The following is a 12,290-nucleotide window of genomic DNA, read 5'->3' as shown; positions in this document are numbered from 1 at the left end:
AGTTTCCTGATTCTTTCATGTAACAAGTATAGAGAGTTCTCTGCTCACTCTGGCAGTCTGCCAAGTTTTTAACAACATTGTAACTCTTCCATCTTAGATCAAAGGGATAAAACTTCTGTGTGAATATGCAGGAAGTTTAACCACTTAAAGTCTAAACCTTTTTCTGACACTTGTTTCTTACAGTTAAAATCAGATTTTTTGCTAGAAAGTTACTTGGAACCCCCAAACATTTTATATATATATATATATATATATATATATATATATTTTTAGCAGAGAATAAAATGGAGATTGTTGCAATATTTTATGTCACACTGTATTTGCACAGTGGTCTTTCAAACACAATTTTTTGGGAAAAATACACTTCAATGAATAAAAAAAAAAAAAACGAAACAGTAAAGTTAGCCCAATTATTTTGTTTAATGTGAAAGATGATGTTACGCCATGAGAATCGTGAGAGAATCGTGATCTATCTTCTAAGCAAAAAAATTGTGATTCTCCTTTTAGCCAGAATCGTGCAGCTCTGGCCACCACCCACCCATTTTCATTTGTAGTTTTGTGCAGTTTAAGGTGAATTCTGCATAAAGCCCCCACATTTAGGTGCCATGCTCTCACTGGCTAGGGGGTGCAGCAAACAAATCTATTTTAGCAGTAGGTGACATGTTCAATGACAGGTATGTAGGATGGGAGCAGTACAGCAGGTATGTGACAAAGATTGCAACCTTTCTAGCTAGACTGGCCAGGTTCTTTTCAGGGGATAGTGTTGGTTTAGTTAATAAATAAATAGTGTGGCGCTAAATTAATACAACATAATAAAAAATATACTGTACTTAAAGTGGTTGTAAACACCATTCGTGAAATTTGACCTAACCACATATATCTGCAGTGTTTATTTATCTCTCTCCAAAGCTCTAAGTGCCGTTTCTCTCTGGTGCTCTGTTCCTCTGTTATCTGCATGAGCCACTTCTAAAATGTTCTCCAACACATGAGATAACAGCAGCTGAAAATTTCAGGAGGGAGCTTAGAGGGAGATAAGAAGAGAGCTTGTCTATTCAGACTACAGCTCTGCATGTTCCTTCGTTCCTCTGCCTATGTGGGGGGGGGGTGCCTTTCCTCCAATCAGCTCTTACACAGTGTAAGCCCAGACTCCCCACCCAGTGCTCAAAGAGGAAGAAAGATTTCCAACACGATCTGCACTTTCCAAAGAGTGTAGAAAGGGAAAGACAGCAGATATGCAAGTAAAACGTATGTAGTATGATTTGTTTCATCTCTGTGTATCATCTGAGGCTATTCACTTCACTGGGTATATGTGAAGGTTTACAAACACTTTAATGTGCATAAAACTCTAATATAAATTAATAATAAAAATCTCAATTCATAAAGTGCAAAAATGTGAAATAAATGCAAATTTATATTACATAAAAATAAACCAACATAATAAAATTAGTGTGTTGAAAAAACAATATTCAAATCCTATAAACAAAAAATTAGTCCCATTTCATGAATGAAGGTAATTCATGTGCAAAATTCCAAAAAAATATAGCGTGTATAGTCCTATATCCAAGTGCAAGTGAATGCCACTCTCATCCAATAAATATAAGCAATCCAAGAAACAGATAGTTGTTACATCCAATGCTGATCACCACAGTGATATCATCTATGATGTAACATATGGTTGGCTCCTTACCAGATAGTGTGGACCAAATAAAATGGTCAACAGTGCATTTAAAATAACCAAGATGTCTTTCGGTCACTCATCTCCTTGCTGCATACTCACCTAGCAATGTAATGCAAAGCAAGGAAACAACATTTAATAGCTCAATATGTTTAAAAAATTTGTATCTTTAATAACAGAAGTGCACTTACATATTTTCCACAGTAAAATCGCATTAAAAGATGCACAGCGTGGTTTCCTGAGCAGACAATCTCCAAATACTGGCATTTCGGCAGTCAGCGTAAAGGCATCACGTGTAAGCCCTGCCCAAATACTTTTTTTGTGTATATGATAATTGCTGTTGTTAAGGTGTCTGTTTATGATCCCAAGACATGGTAGCTATGGACAGGAACAGAACAGTTCATACTATTCTCTTTAAAGACAAATCTTAGATAGAAACCCCATACAACTCATGTATCTGGCAAACTGACGGTGTACAGTCAGCTCTCCACAACACAATAGCTCTCAATGAAGTCACATTCTGGCACCACTGCCGGAAGGAATATTCAAGCTGGAATAGAAGATGGATGAAGACTCGAGTTAAAATAGCAAGCCAACGAGACGGGAATTGATTATACTCAACACATGTTAAGAGTATTTAGGAAACGATCCATTAAAACAGAAGCTTAAAAAGGTATAAATCATTTGGTATTAAAACACTTTTATGAGGTATTTAGTAAAGAAAACAGAAATAGAATACATAAAAGAAGTGCTGTAACCTACTGTAAAGACAACAAAACATTGGAAGGCAATGAAAGACATGTTTTGTTGCCTATAAAAATATACTTAGAATACCTAACTGCTCAAACAAAAAACCTTAAAAATAGTAGATGTACCTTTAAATGTACTCTCCATATTCTTTGCACGGTAAGTCTCTCTATATGTGGGGAACATAGTATGTGTGTCTAAAACCGCTTATACACTCCCTAACCTGCTAGGGTTAGCGCAGTCAAAGTCACCATCTTCATTCTTGCTTCACAATTTTGTGGGTGACCAACCTGGAAAATGTAAGTCGGATATTTCAACTTCACTGGTAGCAGACTTGCTCTGGGTCAGTAAGTTAACGTAGGATGATGATGACAACCTAAAGCTTACATTTTTTAAATACGAATTAGCAACACCAGATCTCATACTTTTACCCTGAAAAGCTCCCTTTAAAAAAGTAGGATGGTCCCAGCAAAGTGATGTATAGCAATACAGAAAGTCAAATATAAGGTTAACCCCGAATCTTTTCAGTTTGTCATACAAAGATAAATATTTCTTTAATATTTTAAAATCACCAGTGTGGTTTCATGTGGAAATGACAAGGCTTTGACTATCATGTTTCTTTGTATAAAAAAAAAAAAAAAAAAATCTTAAGATAATATACTATAAAGAACAGATACTATAAAGAAAAGACTCATTGCTTGAAATATGTCGCTGCTTTTAGTCAAACATCAGTGGGTATGCCCTACTCAAAAATAAATCATTTAAGGTGACAGGAACATCAGTGTTTATTTTGTTCTGCGTTTCATGAAACTGATGTAAGAGCCAAAAAATACAACATAAAATGTGGAGTATAAATATCAAATGCATGGATGGCTGTTACATCTCAATGGTTCTGTACTAATTAGTTCTTTGCTACTAAATTCCTGAATGACAAATGCTGTAATCACAATCATAGCCCAACTAAATTATTACAATTAAAAGGAAAAATAAACTGGCGACAGTGACTGGGTGGTTTCTGCCAAATATACGCTGATAGGCTTTGCCAGGAAGGTCCTCAAGGAGGTCAGGAGCAGAATATTTTGGTATATATGTTTCCTACAACTAAGGGGGAGTATTCCTGTGTTTTCTCATTGTATGAAGCACCTATTCAGAAATCGACCTGATCTTATTGGCACATTAAATCATTATTTTGACAGATAGCAGAAACAACAACCTTGTGTTCTTGCTATATGCATGTGGGAAAAATTGCTAAACTACTCTGGCCAGCTTCTATAACCTTTCTCAAAATCCCTTCATGCTGTAGACCATGAACTAAGGTTGGACATGAGCCATTATAGCCTCCAGGCCAGAAGAAGTCAGTGCTCCACTGCCTTATATCTAACACTGTCTAGTACCTTACAAGAATTGGAACTGCTGTAAGGTGATGTTTGTCCATTGGAAGGAGCTTTTGTTTTAAACATTGAGCTATTCTGCACCTAAGCAGTTATACAACCAACAGAATTTCTGTGATAATAAATTTTCAAAACCTGATGCATGTATTAATACAGAGTTTCTTTCAATGTGACACACATTATGCCCCATTATTATTTTTTCTTTGAGCAATCCGTTATTTGTTAGAACTTGAAGGTACCATTTTGTATAAAAAATAAGGTATTATTCTTTTAAAAAATTACTCTGAGTCTCAAACTTACTATATTCTACCGCATAATCAAAATAAAAGGATAAGGAGAATAAACTAGTGCATACTTATACTATGCATGAAATGCATTCATGCAAATGAGCAAAAATGAGACCTTCAACCTATTCAATTTGGAGAAAAATGAGGCATTCACATACGATAACCCATTGATCTTGAATGGGCAGGGAGCACTCCTTGAAGCATGAAACACAAACTTGCAGCATTTTAGGCAACACAGCGCTACATGTGCTGTAATGCACTATACTGCAGTTGTGTTGGCAGCTATTATACAAGTATGTTGGAGTTCAATTTAGTGCAGTGCAGATCTTAACACATGCCATGTGCATTAAAGTAACAAGTATTTAACTGCATGGCTTTTACCTGCAGTGTGAATAAGCCCAAAATGAAAAGCAATCCACTATATTGTTTCTTTTAATGTGTGAATGGCACACAGTGGTGTATCCAGCACAGTGGTGTATCCTTAATAAGTACAGCCATGTAGTCCTCTTTATTTTTAGCCAATGCTCTAAATGGCAAGTATGAGGAATTTGTATAGACTTGATGTGTATAGTTTGACTCATGCACATTGTATTATCTGTACTTAGCCAAGCTTGTATTATTAACTGTTCATAGAGCAGAATGGGATCTGTGTGCACTTGTTCAGTAGATATAGTATTTGTGTGCAGAAAGGCATCAAAACAATCCCTTTAGTAAGCTGGATTTTATAAAGAGGAGTGACTAGACCATACATAAAAGCTGAAGGATATCATTACATTTGTACCCGTGTTTATGCCAACAAACATAGTGCACAGGGAGTGCCATGCCTGATACTAAAGATACACTTTTGCAGTTTTAGTTTGGCTCCAAAGCTAATAAAAAGAAATACAAAATGGAAAAGAAAACATGTAATTAAATGCCTCACTTTACATAGTCAGCATGAACTTGAGTTATGTTATAGTTTCCTTATGTGCCTACACATTTACACTTAAGATTAATACATTTTTTCATATGACTATTCCAAAGGCAGAACAACTGCCACTACAACCCACTTGCCCACCAAGGGAGCCATGTGTAAATGCACTACTTCTCATCTTCCCTCTTCCAAGAGTCCTGTATAAAAATGTCCCTAGACCTGACCCCTAAAGAAGATCTATTGTTACAGCATACAATTTCATTTTATACCATCACCGTTGTATGAGCAAGACAAACATTAGTTTGTTACTAGAGGGAGACTGGGTCATCACCGTGGATTGCCTGGTGTTGGAGAACACTGCCAGAAGTCACACACGTAGATTGCAGAAGCCGAATAGAACAGCCAGGATCCACACTATGTGCTATGGTATGTTACAGGTACACTTTATAAGAGGATATGTTTTGTTCATTTTGCATTTCAAAGACTTAAAATCAGTTTAAATGCTCAATGCATTTATGAGTAGATAAATAAGGTGATCTACTTACTTTATACCTTGCACTGTAAGCCTTGCACTGTCATATTCCCATAGACAGGCTATGGGCAGTCCCTGTTGTCCCTGGGAACAATGCAGGATATTGGCCCTGCATTGTAAAGCCCCATACACACAAACGGAATGTCCGACAGAAAAAGTCAGATTGAAGCTTCTATTCATCATCTATTACGATCGTGTGTATGCCTCATCGGACTTCATTTTTCTAAAACTCGGACGGACCTAGAAATGGAACATATTCTCAATATTTCCGACGGAACCAATTCCTATTGGGAAGACCGCTCGTCTGTATGCTGTTCTGACGGACCAAAAACGACGCATGCTCTGAAGCAAGTAAAAGACGGAAGCTATTGGCTACAGGCTATTGAACTTCCTTTTTCTAGTCCTGTCGTACGTGTTGTAAGTCACCTTGTTCTGGACAGTCGGACTTTGGTGTGACTGTGTGTAGGCAAGACCACTTGAGCGGAATTCCGTCGGAGAAACCTTCAGAGTTTATTCCAACGGCAAAACCGGTCCTGTGTACGCGGCATTAGAGGTTAGGTCCATTTGCAACTGCTGGCTGACATAAAGAAGATTGGTCTCGCAGATGGGGATTGGTTGCACAGATAGAGGGAGCCTGCCAGATAGGTTAGGTACATATTACATATGTACTTATTCCTCCACCTGTAGGCTTAATGAGCAATTAACCCTTGCAGTGGTGAGGGGGGCACTGCAAAGGTAGCTTAGTTTAATTCCGGAAGTTGGGCTTTAACGTTTATAAAAAACTAACTTTTATTTTTATTTGGATAGAGTAGTGAAAAGTTAAAGCCCCTGTCAATTTTTTTTCTCTGCGAAATGTCACTGTACTTCCTATCCTGGACATGCAAGACAAAGTGAGCAAAAATCCCCCGTTAGACAGCTGTTATAAGAATAGATGTCCCAACTGGAAGATTTACCCCCTTCTGCTGTTCTGGTGGCAACTCAAAATTTTGGGTTTCCTATCAACCTGGCAACAACAGTTACAAAGACAGAGAAAGTAAATCTCCCCATTGGGCACACAGACAGCAATAAAAGCCTGTCAAATGTCTTAACACTGCCCTTCTTTATACAAAGCTAAAAAAAAAAAAAAAAAAAGGAATTTGGGTATGCAAACCTTTCAACCTAACATCTAAATGCCAAAATATATCACTGAAAGGGTGAAATGGTCCCGTCTATACTGCAATTTGAGACTGAAACGCTCAGCCTGGATCAATCCTATTTGCAGGTAGTGGATATCTGGAGCATGGCATGGAGTTTTCTTGTGGAATGCTTGGATTGGCATTAATACAAAGCAAATATTACACAACTGTCAGAAATCATAGATTTTTGTATTTTAGTAATTCCACAAGTCAAAGAAAAGCAATTGTGGCAGCAGAAACACTATTGTATTTTTCTATACAGGAATAATAGTTAGATAGATAGATAGATAGATAGATAGATAGATAGATAGATAGATAGATAGATAGATAGATAGATAGATAGATAAACAAAATGGGACCATGTGCTTTTTGTTTGCATAATATTTTTTGGAAGCCAATGATAATGATTTTGCTCTAGGGCTGTAATATTTTTTTTTTTAAATTATGTCTCTGATAGATTTTGCACAATATAGCGATTTCATTACAAAGATTTATGAATGATCTTTTTAATCAACTAAAAGAGTTGATTTCAAGTGCAGTGAAAAGTAAACTGTCGGCCAAAAAAATGGGTAAAATAAAAAAAAACAAAAAAACAAAGTTGAAGAAGAAGAAAACCCCACAAAATCAATGGAAAAACTACCTCATGCAGTTTGTAAATAGGCTATACTGCCGAGAATAATATTTCCCTGAAAACTTATGGCAATATCAATTAGAAAAAGACTTAATACCACAGAGCTAAGAAACAGAAATAGTCAAATGTGTCCATAAAAAAGTTTAATTTAAAAGACAAATAGAAAACCTTACGTAATGTATCCAAAGAATACAATGATGCTTTAAAAACTATTAATCAAAGAAAACCCAAATGGTTTCCAAGAAGAAATCAATTTTGCTCTGAAACTGACCGTACTGTATTTTTACAGCTTTCAAAGACAATGATAAATAGTAAGCAAAATGTGTGACCTTGGCTGGCAGTAGCTCATACCCAGAAGAAGTCTGGGAGGAAATTCTTTCTGTCTGTACTAGTGCATCATAATTTCTGTGTGCTCTAATATAGTATCAAAAAAACACATTACAAGTCATTGAAGAATAATTGTCTGTGAAAAACAGAAAAATAACCTTTACTACAAACAGACATGTTAATCCTCTCAATTCCATAGCGTCAACCTAAGGGCACAGTCACTATTCCAGAAAATTGTACATTAGTAAATTATTTACATACTGACAATTTTTTTTCTGTAGAAGAATCTAACCCTGATGTTGTCATTTTTATCACTCTATTATATATTGTTATTATTAGGGGGGTTGTTATAGATATCAAAATGTTCCAGCATGTGCCCAACTCTGGGATATGTGCCTGCACTACGAGGGTTAGCTACTTGTTTAGTCTAGGGGAGAGGAGAAACATTTTTACTTATCTGATCCCCTGCTCACCTTACAGATGACACTCCCCATGCTCCAACAGTAGACAGTCCCTCGGTGTCATCGCATCCACAGCAGGGCTATGGACTTTGCATTGGTCTTGATGAAGTTAGGACCTTAGACAGCTGGAGCATGGTGGAGAAGACATGGTAGGGACAAGTTCAGCAGCGCAAAGGAGAGGAGGATCAGGTGAGAAGATCTTTTCTATTTCCACTAGATCTAAATGGGCAATTAACCCTTGCAGTATGGGCACAGCCCCACTGCAAGGGTTTTCGAGTTTACCAAAGCTGGTCTTTAAAGACACTCCTTTGGGAATACATGTATCCTAATGACACACTGCTTTGAGGATACATGTATCCTAACTACAGTGTAATTCTATTAAAGCAGTTGTAAACTCTGCTTGGTCATTGTAACCTACAGGTAAGCCTATAATAAGGCTTATCTGTAGGTAAAATGAATATCTCCTAAATATGTACCGTTTAGGAGATATTCACCCTGCATGCAGCCAGTAACATCACTGATGCATGCGCTTTGAAGGCTTGGCATGCCTTGCTGGAACTTCAGAGCTTTGTGCCGGAACCGAGGACTCCAACACGCATTGTGTCATCAGCCAATTACATAGCTGGAGCGTGCAAACCCGGGAAAAAAGACAGGGGGAACATGTCAGCCCTCTTATGAAATTACAGCGCTGGAGGGCTTAGTTTCAAGGTAAGTATTTCATAATATGCTAGTATGCGATGCATACTAGCACATTATGTCATTGCCTTGCTGGGGTGTTTTTTTTCCCAACATGCCGGTGTACAACCACTTCAATGTCTCATACTTGCTAATGCCACCTCCTGTAAATATAATCTTCATTATCTTGCAGAAAACAAAGCGCAACTAGTATCTCCGGCATCTGACACTTCTGGGCGTCAGATACCTACAATTATCTGCTTTGAGCTGTAGTTCCACCTGTTGGCCACAACCTTCTATTTTGTCATTGTAGCTCTGAAGGGATTTGCTGGAGGCAGTAATGGTAAGAGTCTGTTTATTGCTAGGGACACGTAGGGAAGCTTTAGGCCAGCCATAGACAGACTGAAGTTTAAATACCAGCTGAAGTCAACCCGTCTATGGCCAGGCTGGTTTTACTGAAGTTGATCCATCGATCAACTTTAGTACAACCAGCCTGTCAGTTTTTTTTGGTTGATTACTGCCAGATAGCTGCTGGCAGTGATCACTGTATCCCCCCCTCCCCCCTGCTGACAGAATACAATAGCTCTGCAGAAGGGATACCCCCATCACGTGGTTGAAGGTTAAAAAAATTGCATAATCTATGGCTAGCCTTAGGATTTTCTTTCGCTCTTAGCACACAAAGCGCAACACCAAATACTACTGTCTTGCAGGACAATTTTTTGGGTCAGATGGTAGACACGCCAACTAGAAATAAAGCTTTACTAGATCTACTGATTACCAACAATACAGACCTGATCATGGATGTGGAAATAAGGGAAAATTTAGGAAACAGCAATCACAGGTCAATTGGCTTCAGTATAAATCATACAAATAGGAAATATAAGGGTACTACAAAGACACTGAATTTCAAAAGAGCCAACTTTCCTAAATTATGAACCTTGCTAGAAGATATAAATTGGAACTAAATCTTAGGAACAAAGAACACGGAGGAGAGATGGGTTCACTTTAAGAGTATATTAAATAAGGGCATTAGCCAGTGCATCCCATTGGGTAATACATTTAAAAGAACGAACAAAAGTCCTGGATGGCTTAATGCCAATGTAAAAATGCATATAGAATCGAAAGAGAAGGCCTTCAAAAAATACAAGGTTGAGGGATCACCACCAGCATTCAAACTTTATAAAGAATGCAACAAGAAATGTAAGGGTGCAATTAGATAGAACATGAAAGACACATAACGGAGGAGAGCAAAAAAAATCCCAACAAATTCTCTAAGTATGTAAACAGTAAAAAAGGGAGGACAGACCATATTGGCCCCATAAAGAATGAGGAAAGACATCTGGTTACAAAGGATGGGGAGATGGCGAAGGTATTAAATTTATTCTTCTCCTCAGTCTTCATGAGGGAATCGGGGGGCTTCAGTAACCAAAACTGCAGTGTTCATCCTCGTGAAACATCACAGGAAGCACCCTCATGGCTAACAGAGGACAGAGTTAGAATTAGACTTGGGTAACTTAACATTAATAAATCACAGGGACCGGATGGCTTGCACCTGAGGGTACTTAGGGAACTTAGTCGAGTAATTGCCAGACCATTGTTCCTAATTTTTACTGACAGTCTACTGACTGGAATGGTACCAGCGGATTGGAGAAAAGCCAATGTAGCGCCAATATTTAAAAAGGGCCCAAAATACATCCCTGGGTATTACAGACCAATTAGCCTAACATCAAGTAGTGATGTTAGTGGAAGTTGCATCAGATAGTTGGGCTGCCCATCCTGCTTGTAGGTTGTATGGTTTGGTTTAAGCTGTGGGGGCTCGAGGTGGAACAGGATGGTGCTGTGACTGGTTTCTCCACACATTAGTATGAAGAGGTAGGGTTTGTATGGAGAGCAGAGAGACAGAATGCTGTGATAACCTACTGTATATTCCAAGAATGCTTGTAGTATGCTCTGACAATTGAACACCAACATAGATCTTTGTCCTAAAGGATTGCAAATTGGGCAGCCATGTTATAACCAACAATATGGTTTATTTGCAGCCACAGTCCTGGGGATAATTAGCAACTAGGCAGTGTTTAGATATTTTTTTTCTAAATGTTTATATAGGAAATTAGCTATTTACTGTCTAAATAATATTTGCTATTGATGTTGCCTGACCAAAGGAAGGAATAAAGAAGAATGTTTTATGTACAGTATAAGGGATAAAAACACTGGCTTAGCATAGTGATTGATCTGGTATTGTAATTCCAAAGACAAAGACCGCTCATTAATTGGCTTGGCTCTGCTAATTATAATTACTGTTTAGTTATAGTGTCTGAATATATTTTATGATTGGGAAGGGGGGAGGGGGATCATACAAAGGCTTAGTTATAGAGAAAACACTTACAGGATTGTACATGTTAATATGAAAACAGGGGGTTTAAAAGATAATCCAGTAGTTGGATAATTTCCAAATACCTGACCAGTAATACTTGTATATGTCTAGCAAGATCTAATTTTCTGTGGTTCAACCAGTTTGTAAGACCCATATGGTAACAGTAACAAAACAAGGGAAAGTGGATATCAGTGCACCATAAAAAGGTTCAGAATGGACTGTTGAGTGTATTAAAAATCTTCACTTCATTAATATCGTTTAGAAATTACCATACAATTGCCTGAAAGAAACTTTGTCGCATGATCCTACTGGTCTGTTATTTGAAAATATTTAGAGAAGGAGGAGGCATTGCTGTAGAAACTTAAGCGGGTGATATGTGATGATGTTATGTGTCCGTGGAAGATGTTGTGCTCTGCATGACATATCGGGGTACTATACTGTCAATAAACCTCTGAGAATAGGGGAGGGAATGGTGGAGAGCTGCTCATGTCACTAATGTCACTAGTAGGTTCTACTTCCAGTGGAAACTGTCAAACCCAGATCAGTTTTTTGCAGTGCCACGACTACAGCCCGTAAACAAAATCTGAGCCAAGATTTCATGCCTGATATATTAACAATGCTACCTCCAGAACAGTAATGTAAATGCGAAGGCACGCTGTTTAAAGTGGTAGTAAACCCCCCCTTGTTGGCTTGTAACTACAGGTAAGCCTATAAGGTACAGTAAGTACAGTAACTATCGCCTAAACGTGGACCGTTTAGGAGATATTTACATGTAGCAGCTGGTGACATGACTGGTGCATTTGCACTACGTCTCAATGGATGGCATGCCTTCCAATGAGATAGCTGTGCCACGACTGTGACTCCCGCGCACATGTGCGGCATTGACATTATTGAGGCTCGGTCATTTAAACAGCCGGGGCATGGGAACCCAATAGAAGGCCGGGTGAAGATGGATTTACTGTCAGCGGTGATGGCGCGCTGCTAGAACGATCTTTTCTTTTAGGCAAGTCTGCCAAAATGTGCTAGTATGAGTTGCATACTAGCACATTATGACATGAGCCTGCTGGGTGACCATTTTGTTTTTTAACGCAGTTTACTACCA

The 12,290-nt window shown here is 38.1% G+C and overlaps 1 protein-coding gene across 6 annotated transcripts in view; it reads right to left on the bottom strand.

Annotated features, from left to right (window-relative positions):
- The window catches only part of SNCAIP (synuclein alpha interacting protein), a 364,007-nt gene that overhangs the window by 312,972 nt on the left and 38,745 nt on the right, over window positions 1-12,290 (bottom strand). Inside the window, exon 1 of one of the 6 annotated variants that reach the window (XM_073624686.1) lies at window positions 1,867-1,988. The exons of 4 other annotated variants lie outside the window; for them this stretch is intronic. The gene's annotated coding sequence lies outside the window, so the exon portion shown is untranslated. Of the gene's footprint in view, window positions 1-1,866; window positions 1,989-12,290 lie in introns of those variants that run through there. One more of the 6 variants, XM_073624688.1, reaches the window with a different exon arrangement.

The sequence above is a fragment of the Aquarana catesbeiana genome, linkage group LG01, assembly GCF_042186555.1.
Source record: "Aquarana catesbeiana isolate 2022-GZ linkage group LG01, ASM4218655v1, whole genome shotgun sequence".
In the NCBI taxonomy this organism is placed as follows: Eukaryota; Metazoa; Chordata; class Amphibia; order Anura; family Ranidae; genus Aquarana; species Aquarana catesbeiana.
Note: the sequence above shows the minus strand (reverse complement) of the source record. Positions and strands in the feature narration are given on the sequence as shown.